Source organism: Doryrhamphus excisus, unplaced genomic scaffold, assembly GCF_037039965.1.
Source record: "Doryrhamphus excisus strain RoL-2023G ecotype Guam unplaced genomic scaffold, RoL_Dexc_Guam_v1.1 HiC_scaffold_28, whole genome shotgun sequence".
NCBI lineage: Eukaryota > Metazoa > Chordata > Actinopteri > Syngnathiformes > Syngnathidae > Doryrhamphus > Doryrhamphus excisus.
In genome coordinates, this window is record NW_027621866.1 from 95,086 (window position 1) to 103,907 (window position 8,822).

Consider the following 8,822-nt stretch of genomic DNA (forward strand, 5'->3'; position numbering starts at 1 on the left):
TAAAGGGCCAGCCTTAGAGGGCCAGCTTTACAGGGCCAGCTTAAAGGGCCAGCCTTAAAGGGCCAGCCTTAGAGGGCCAGCTTAAAGGGCCAGCCTTAAGGGGCCAGCTTAAAGGTCCAGCCTTAAAGGGCAAGCCTTAAAGGGCCAGCCTTAGAGGGCCAGCATTAGAGGGCCAGCTTAAAGGGCCAGCCTTAGAGGGCCAGCTTAAAGGGCCAGCCTTAAGGGGCCAGCTTAAAGGGCCAGCCTCAAAGGGCCAGCCTTAAAGGGCCAGCCTTAAAGGGCCAGCTTAAAGGGCCAGCCTTAAAGGGCCAGCTTAAATGGCCAGCCTTAAAGGGCCAGCCTTAAAGGGCCAGCTTAAAGGGCCAGCCTTAAAGGGCCAGCTTAAAGGGCCAGCCTTAAAGGGCCAGCCTTAGAGGGCCAGCTTAAAGGGCCAGCCTTAGAGGGCCAGCTTAAAGGGCCAGCCTTAAGGGACCAGCTTAAAGGGCCAGCCTTAAAGGGCCAGTCTTAAAGGGCCAGCCTTAGAGGGCCAGCCTTAAAGGGCCAGCTTAAAGGGCCAGCCTTAGAGGGCCAGCTTAAAGGGCCAGCCTTAGAGGGCCAGCTTAAACAGCCAGCCTTAAGGGGCCAGCTTAAAGGGCCAGCCTTAAAGGGCCAGCCTTAAAGGGCCAGTCTTAAAGGGCCAGCCTTAGAGGACCAGCCTTAAAGGGCCAGCTTAAAGGGCCAGCTTAAAGGGCCAGCCTTAAGGGGGAGGGCTTAAAGGGCCAGCCTTAAAGGGCCTGCCTTAAAGGGCCAGCTTTAAAGGGCCAGCTTAAAGGGCCAGCCTTAGAGGGCCAGCTTAAAGGGCCAGCCTTAAGGGGCCAGCTTAAAGGGCCAGCCTTAAAGGGCAAGCCTTAAAGGGCCAGCCTTAGAGGGCCAGCTTAAAGGGCCAGCCTTAGAGGGCCAGCTTAAAGGGCCAGCCTTAAGGGGCCAGCTTAAAGGGCCAGCCTCAAAGGGCCAGCCTTAAAGGGCCAGCTTAAAGGGCCAGCCTCAAAGGGCCAGCCTTAAAGGGCCAGCTTAAAGGGCCAGCCTTAAAGGGCCAGCTTAAAGGGCCAGCCTTAAAGGGCCAGCCTTAAAGGGCCAGCTTAAAGGGCCAGCTTTAAAGGGCCAGCTTAAAGGGCCAGCCTTAAAGGGCCAGCCTTAAAGGGCCAGCTTAAAGGGCCAGCCTTAAAGGGCCAGCTTAAAGGGCCAGCCTTAAAGGGCCAGCTTAAAGTGCCGGCCTTAAAGGGCCAGCCTTAAGGGGCCAGCTTAAAGGGCCAGCTTAAAGGGCCAGCCTTAGAGGGCCAGCTTAAAGGGCCAGCCTTAAGGGGCCAGCTTAAAGGGCCAGCCTTAAAGGGCAAGCCTTAAAGGGCCAGCCTTAGAGGGCCAGCTTAAAGGGCCAGCCTTAGAGGGCCAGCTTAAAGGGCCAGCCTTAAGGGGCCAGCTTAAAGGGCCAGCCTCAAAGGGCCAGCCTTAAAGGGCCAGCTTAAAGGGCCAGCCTCAAAGGGCCAGCCTTAAAGGGCCAGCTTAAAGGGCCAGCCTTAAAGGGCCAGCTTAAAGGGCCAGCCTTAAAGGGCCAGCCTTAAAGGGCCAGCTTAAAGGGCCAGCTTTAAAGGGCCAGCTTAAAGGGCCAGCCTTAAAGGGCCAGCCTTAAAGGGCCAGCCTTAAAGGGCCAGCCTTAGAGGGCCAGCTTAAAGGGCCAGCCTTAAGGGGCCAGCTTAAAGGGCCAGCCTTAAAGGGCAAGCCTTAAAGGGCCAGCCTTAGAGGGCCAGCCTTAGAGGGCCAGCTTAAAGGGCCAGCCTTAGAGGGCCAGCTTAAAGGGCCAGCCTTAAGGGGCCAGCTTAAAGGGCCAGCCTCAAAGGGCCAGCCTTAAAGGGCCAGCTTAAAGGGCCAGCCTTAAAGGGCCAGCTTAAAGGGCCAGCCTTAAAGGGCCAGCCTTAAAGGGCCAGCTTAAAGGGCCAGCCTTAAAGGGCAAGCCTTAAAGGGCCAGCCTTAAAGGGCCAGCCTTAAAGGGCCAGCTTAAAGGGCCAGCCTTAAAGGGCCAGCCTTAAAGGGCCAGCTTAAAGGGCCAGCCTTAAAGGGCCAGCTTAAAGGGCCAGCCTTAGAGGGCCAGCTTAAAGGGCCAGCCTTAAGGGGCCAGCTTAAAGGGCCAGCCTTAAAGGGCCAGCCTTAAAGGGCCAGTCTTAAAGGGCCAGCCTTAAGGGGCCAGCTTAAAGGGCCAGCCTTAAAGGGCCAGCCTTAAAGGGCCAGTCTTAAAGGGCCAGCCTTAGAGGGCCAGCCTTAAAGGGCCAGCTTAAAGGGCCAGCCTTAGAGGGCCAGCTTAAAGGGCCAGCCTTAAGGGGCCAGCTTAAAGGGCCAGCCTTAAAGGGCCAGCTTAAAGGGCCAGCCTTAAAGGGCCAGCCTTAAAGGGCCAGCTTAAAGGGCCAGCCCTAAAGGGCCAGCTTAAAGGGCCAGCCTTAAAGGGCAAGCCTTAAAGGGCCAGCCTTAAAGGGCCAGCCTTAGAGGGCCAGCTTAAAGGGCCAGCCTTAGAGGGCCAGCTTAAACAGCCAGCCTTAAGGGGCCAGCTTAAAGGGCCAGCCTTAAAGGGCCAGCCTTAAAGGGCCAGTCTTAAAGGGCCAGCCTTAGAGGACCAGCCTTAAAGGGCCAGCTTAAAGGGCCAGCTTAAAGGGCCAGCCTTAAGGGGGAGGGCTTAAAGGGCCAGCCTTAAAGGGCCTGCCTTAAAGGGCCAGCTTTAAAGGGCCAGCTTAAAGGGCCAGCCTTAAAGGGCCAGCCTTAAAGGGCCAGCTTAAAGGGCCAGCGTTAAGGGGCCAGCTTAAAGGGCCAGCCTTAAAGGGCAAGCCTTAAAGGGCCAGCCTTAGAGGGCCAGCTTAAAGGGCCAGCCTTAGAGGGCCTGCTTAAAGGGCCAGCCTTAAGGGGCCAGCTTAAAGGGCCAGCCTTAAAGGGCCAGCCTTAAAGGGCCAGCTTAAAGGGCCAGCCTTAAAGGGCCAGCTTAAAGGGCCAGCCTTAAAGGGCCAGCTTAAAGGGCCGGCCTTAAAGGGCCAGCCTTAAGGGGCCAGCTTAAAGGGCCAGCTTAAAGGGCCAGCCTTAGAGGGCCAGCTTAAAGGGCCAGCCTTAAGGGGCCAGCTTAAAGGGCCAGCCTTAAAGGGCAAGCCTTAAAGGGCCAGCCTTAGAGGGCCAGCTTAAAGGGCCAGCCTTAGAGGGCCAGCTTAAAGGGCCAGCCTTAAGGGGCCAGCTTAAAGGGCCAGCCTCAAAGGGCCAGCCTCAAAGGGCCAGCTTAAAGGGCCAGCCTCAAAGGGCCAGCCTTAAAGGGCCAGCTTAAAGGGCCAGCCTTAAAGGGCCAGCTTAAAGGGCCAGCCTTAAAGGGCCAGCCTTAAAGGGCCAGCTTAAAGGGCCAGCTTTAAAGGGCCAGCTTAAAGGGCCAGCCTTAAAGGGCCAGCCTTAAAGGGCCAGCCTTAAAGGGCCAGCCTTAGAGGGCCAGCTTAAAGGGCCAGCCTTAAGGGGCCAGCTTAAAGGGCCAGCTTAAAGGGCCAGCCTTAGAGGGCCAGCTTAAAGGGCCAGCCTTAAGGGGCCAGCTTAAAGGGCCAGCCTTAAAGGGCAAGCCTTAAAGGGCCAGCCTTAGAGGGCCAGCTTAAAGGGCCAGCCTTAGAGGGCCAGCTTAAAGGGCCAGCCTTAAGGGGCCAGCCTTAAAGGGCCAGCCTTAAAGGGCCAGCCTTAAGGGACCAGCTTAAAGGGCCAGCCTTAAAGGGCCAGCCTTAAAGGGCCAGCCTTAGAGGGCCAGCCTTAAAGGGCCAGCTTAAAGGGCCAGCCTTAAAGGGCCAGCTTAAAAGGCCAGCCTTAAAGGGCCAGCTTAAAGGGCCAGCCTTAGATGGCCAGCCTTAAGGGGCCAACTTAAAGGGCCAGCCTTAAAGGGCCAGCCTTAAAGGGCCAGCCTTAAAGGGCCAGCCTTAAAGGGCCAGCCTTAAAGGGCCAGCTTAAAGGGCCATCTTAAAGGGCCAGCCTTAGAGGGCCAGCTTAAAGGGCCAGCCTTAAGGGGCCAGCTTAAAGGGCCAGCCTTAAAGGGCAAGCCTTAAAGGGCCAGCCTTAGAGGGCCAGCCTTAGAGGGCCAGCTTAAAGGGCCAGCCTTAGAGGGCCAGCTTAAAGGGCCAGCCTTAAGGGGCCAGCTTAAAGGGCCAGCCTCAAAGGGCCAGCCTTAAAGGGCCAGCTTAAAGGGCCAGCCTTAAAGGGCCAGCTTAAAGGGCACGCCTTAAAGGGCCAGCCTTAAAGGGCCAGCTTAAAGGGCCAGCCTTAAAGGGCAAGCCTTAAAGGGCCAGCCTTAAAGGGCCAGCCTTAAAGGGCCAGCTTAAAGGGCCAGCCTTAAAGGGCCAGCCTTAAAGGGCCAGCCTTAAAGGGCCAGCTTAAAGGGCCAGCCTTAGAGGGCCAGCTTAAAGGGCCAGCCTTAAGGGGCCAGCTTAAAGGGCCAGCCTTAAAGGGCCAGTCTTAAAGGGCCAGCCTTAGAGGGCCAGCCTTAAAGGGCCAGCTTAAAGGGCCAGCCTTAGAGGGCCAGCTTAAAGGGCCAGCCTTAAGGGGCCAGCTTAAAGGGCCAGCCTTAAAGGGCCAGCTTAAAGGGCCAGCCTTAAGGGGCCAGCTTAAAGGGCCAGCTTAAAGGGCCAGCCTTAAAGGGCCAGCTTAAAGGGCCAGCCTTAAAGGGCCAGCTTAAAGGGCCAGCCTTAAAGGGCCAGCTTAAAGGGCCGGCCTTAAAGGGCCAGCCTTAAGGGGCCAGCTTAAAGGGCCAGCATAAAGGGCCAGCCTTAGAGGGCCAGCTTAAAGGGCCAGCCTTAAAGGGCCAGTCTTAAAGGGCCAGCCTTAGAGGACCAGCCTTAAAGGGCCAGCTTAAAGGGCCAGCTTAAAGGGCCAGCCTTAAGGGGGAGGGCTTAAAGGGCCTGCCTTAAAGGGCCTGCCTTAAAGGGCCAGCTTTAAAGGGCCAGCTTAAAGGGCCAGCCTTAAAGGGCCAGCCTTAAAGGGCCAGCTTAAAGGGCCAGCGTTAAGGGGCCAGCTTAAAGGGCCAGCCTTAAAGGGCAAGCCTTAAAGGGCCAGCCTTAGAGGGCCAGCTTAAAGGGCCAGCCTTAGAGGGCCTGCTTAAAGGGCCAGCCTTAAGGGGCCAGCTTAAAGGGCCAGCCTTAAAGGGCCAGCCTTAAAGGGCCAGCTTAAAGGGCCAGCCTTAAAGGGCCAGCTTAAAGGGCCAGCCTTAAAGGGCCAGCTTAAAGGGCCGGCCTTAAAGGGCCAGCCTTAAGGGGCCAGCTTAAAGGGCCAGCTTAAAGGGCCAGCCTTAGAGGGCCAGCTTAAAGGGCCAGCCTTAAGGGGCCAGCTTAAAGGGCCAGCCTTAAAGGGCAAGCCTTAAAGGGCCAGCCTTAGAGGGCCAGCTTAAAGGGCCAGCCTTAGAGGGCCAGCTTAAAGGGCCAGCCTTAAGGGGCCAGCTTAAAGGGCCAGCCTCAAAGGGCCAGCCTTAAAGGGCCAGCTTAAAGGGCCAGCCTCAAAGGGCCAGCCTTAAAGGGCCAGCTTAAAGGGCCAGCCTTAAAGGGCCAGCTTAAAGGGCCAGCCTTAAAGGGCCAGCTTAAAGGGCCAGCTTTAAAGGGCCAGCTTAAAGGGCCAGCCTTAAAGGGCCAGCCTTAAAGGGCCAGCCTTAAAGGGCCAGCCTTAGAGGGCCAGCTTAAAGGGCCAGCCTTAAGGGGCCAGCTTAAAGGGCCAGCCTTAAAGGGCCAGCCTTAAGGGACCAGCCTTAGAGGGCCAGCTTAAAGGGCCAGCCTTAAGGGGCCAGCTTAAAGGGCCAGCCTTAAAGGGCAAGCCTTAAAGGGCCAGCCTTAGAGGGCCAGCTTAAAGGGCCAGCCTTAGAGGGCCAGCTTAAAGGGCCAGCCTTAAGGGGCCAGCCTTAAAGGGCCAGCCTTAAAGGGCCAGCCTTAAGGGACCAGCTTAAAGGGCCAGCCTTAAAGGGCCAGCCTTAAAGGGCCAGCCTTAGAGGGCCAGCCTTAAAGGGCCAGCTTAAAGGGCCAGCCTTAAAGGGCCAGCTTAAAAGGCCAGCCTTAAAGGGCCAGCTTAAAGGGCCAGCCTTAGATGGCCAGCCTTAAGGGGCCAACTTAAAGGGCCAGCCTTAAAGGGCCAGCCTTAAAGGGCCAGCCTTAAAGGGCCAGCCTTAAAGGGCCAGCCTTAAAGGGCCAGCCTTAAAGGGCCAGCTTAAAGGGCCAGCTTAAAGGGCCAGCCTTAGAGGGCCAGCTTAAAGGGCCAGCCTTAAGGGGCCAGCTTAAAGGGCCAGTCTTAAAGGGCCAGCCTTAGAGGGCCAGCCTTAAAGGGCCAGCCTTAAAGGGCCAGCCTTAAAGGGCCAGCCTTAGAGGGCCAGCCTTAAAGGGCCAGCTTTAAAGGGCCAGTCTTAAAGGGCCAGCCTTAGAGGGCCAGCCTTAAAGGGCCAGCTTAAAGGGCCAGCCTTAAAGGGCCAGCTTAAAGGGCCGGCCTTAAAGGGCCAGCCTTAAAGGGCCAGCTTAAAGGGCCAGCCTTAAAGGGCCAGCTTAAAGGGCCAGCCTTAGAGGGCCAGCCTTAAGGGGCCAGCTTAAAGGGCCAGCCTTAAAGGGCCAGCCTTAGAGGGCCAGCTTAAAGGGCCAGCCTTAGAGGGCCAGCCTTAAGGGGCCAGCTTAAAGGGCCAGCCTTAAAGGGCCAGCCTTAGATGGCCAGCTTAAAGGGCCAGCCTTAGAGGGCCAGCTTAAAGGGCAAGCCTTAAGGGGCCAGCTTAAAGGGCCAGCCTTAAAGGGCCAGCCTTAAAGGGCCAGTCTTAAAGGGCCAGCCTTAGAGGGCCAGCTTTAAAGGGCCAGCTTAAAGGGCCAGCCTTAAAGGGCCAGCCTTAAAGGGCCAGGTTAAAGGGCCAGCCTTAGAGGGCAAGCCTTAAGGGGCCAGCTTAAAGGGCCAGCCTTATAGGGCCAGCCTTAAAGGGCCAGCTTAAAGGGCCAGCCTTAAAGGGCCAGCTTAAAGGGCCAGCCTTAAAGGGCCAGCCTTAGAGGGCCAGCTTAAAGGGCCAGCCTTAGAGGGCCAGCTTAAAGGGCCAGCCTTAAGGGACCAGCTTAAAGGGCCAGCCTTAAAGGGCCAGTCTTAAAGGGCCAGCCTTAGAGGGCCAGCCTTAAAGGGCCAGCTTAAAGGGCCAGCCTTAAAGGGCCAGCTTAAAGGGCCAGCCTTAAGGGGCCAGCTTAAAGGTCCAGCCTTAAAGGGCAAGCCTTAAAGGGCCAGCCTTAGAATGCCAGCCTTAGAGGGCCAGCTTAAAGGGCCAGCCTTAGAGGGCCAGCTTAAAGGGCCAGCCTTAAGGGGCCAGCTTAAAGGGCCAGCCTCAAAGGGCCAGCCTTAAAGGGCCAGCCTTAAAGGGCCAGATTAAAGGGCCAGCCTTAAAGGGCCAGCTTAAAGGGCCAGCCTTAAAGGGCCAGCCTTAAAGGGCCAGCTTAAAGGGCCAGCCTTAGAGGGCCAGCTTAAAGGGCCAGCCTTAAGGGACCAGCTTAAAGGGCCAGCCTTAAAGGGCCAGCCTTAAAGGGCCAGCTTAAAGGGCCAGCTTAAAGGGCCAACCTTAGAGGGCCAGCTTAAAGGGCCAGCCTTAAAGGGCCAGCTTAAAGGGCCAGCCTTAAAGGGCAAGCCTTAAAGGGCCAGCCTTAGAGGGCCAGCCTTAGAGGGCCAGCTTAAAGGGCCAGCCTTAGAGGGCCAGCTTAAAGGGCCAGCCTTAGAGGGCCAGCTTAAAGGGCCAGCCTCAAAGGGCCAGCCTTAAAGGGCCAGCCTTAAAGGGCCAGCTTAAAGGGCCAGCCTTAAAGGGCCAGCTTAAAGGGCCAGCCTTAGAGGGCCAGCTTAAAGGGCCAGCCTTAAGGGGCCAGCTTAAAGGGCCAGCCTTAAAGGGCCAGCCTTAAAGGGCCAGTCTTAAAGGGCCAGCCTTAGAGGGCCAGCCTTAAAGGGCCAGCTTAAAGGGCCAGCCTTAAAGGGCCAGCTTGAAGGGCCAGCCTTAAAGGGCCAGCTTAAAGGGCCAGCCTTAGATGGCCAGCCTTAAGGGGCCAGCTTAAAAGGCCAGCCTTAAAGGGCCAGCCTTAAAGGGCCAAACTTAAAGGGCCAGCCTTAAAGGGCCAGCTTAAAGGGCCAGCTTAAAGGGCCAGCCTTAGAGGGCCAGCTTAAAGGGCCAGCCTTAAGGGGCCAGCTTAAAGGGCCAGCCTTAGAGGGCCAGCTTAAAGGGCCAGCCTTAAGGGGCCAGCTTAAAGGGCCAGCCTTAAAGGGCAAGCCTTAAAGGGCCAGCCTTAGAGGGCCAGCTTAAAGGGCCAGCCTTAGAGGGCCAGCTTAAAGGGCCAGCCTTAAGGGGCCAGCTTAAAGGGCCAGCCTCAAAGGGCCAGCCTTAAAAGGCCAGCTTAAAGGGCCAGCCTTAAAGGGCCAGCTTAAAGGGCCAGCCTTAAAGGGCCAGCCTTAAAGGGCCAGCTTAAAGGGCCAGCCTTAAAGGGCCAGCTTAAAGGGCCAGCCTTAAAGGGCAAGCCTTAAAGGGCCAGCCTTAGAGGGCCAGCTTAAAGGGCCAGCCTTAGAGGGCCAGCTTAAAGGGCCAGCCTTAAGGGGCCAGCTTAAAGGGCCAGCCTTAAAGGGCCAGCCTTAAAGGGCCAGTCTTAAAGGGCCAGCCTTAGAGGACCAGCCTTAAAGGGCCAGCTTAAAGGGCCAGCCTTAAAGGGCCAGCTTAAAGGGCCAGCCTTAAGGGGCCAGCTTAAAGGGCCAGCCTCAAAGGGCCAGCCTTAAAAGGCCAGCTTAAAGGGCCAGCCTTAAAGGGCCAGCTTAAAGGGCCA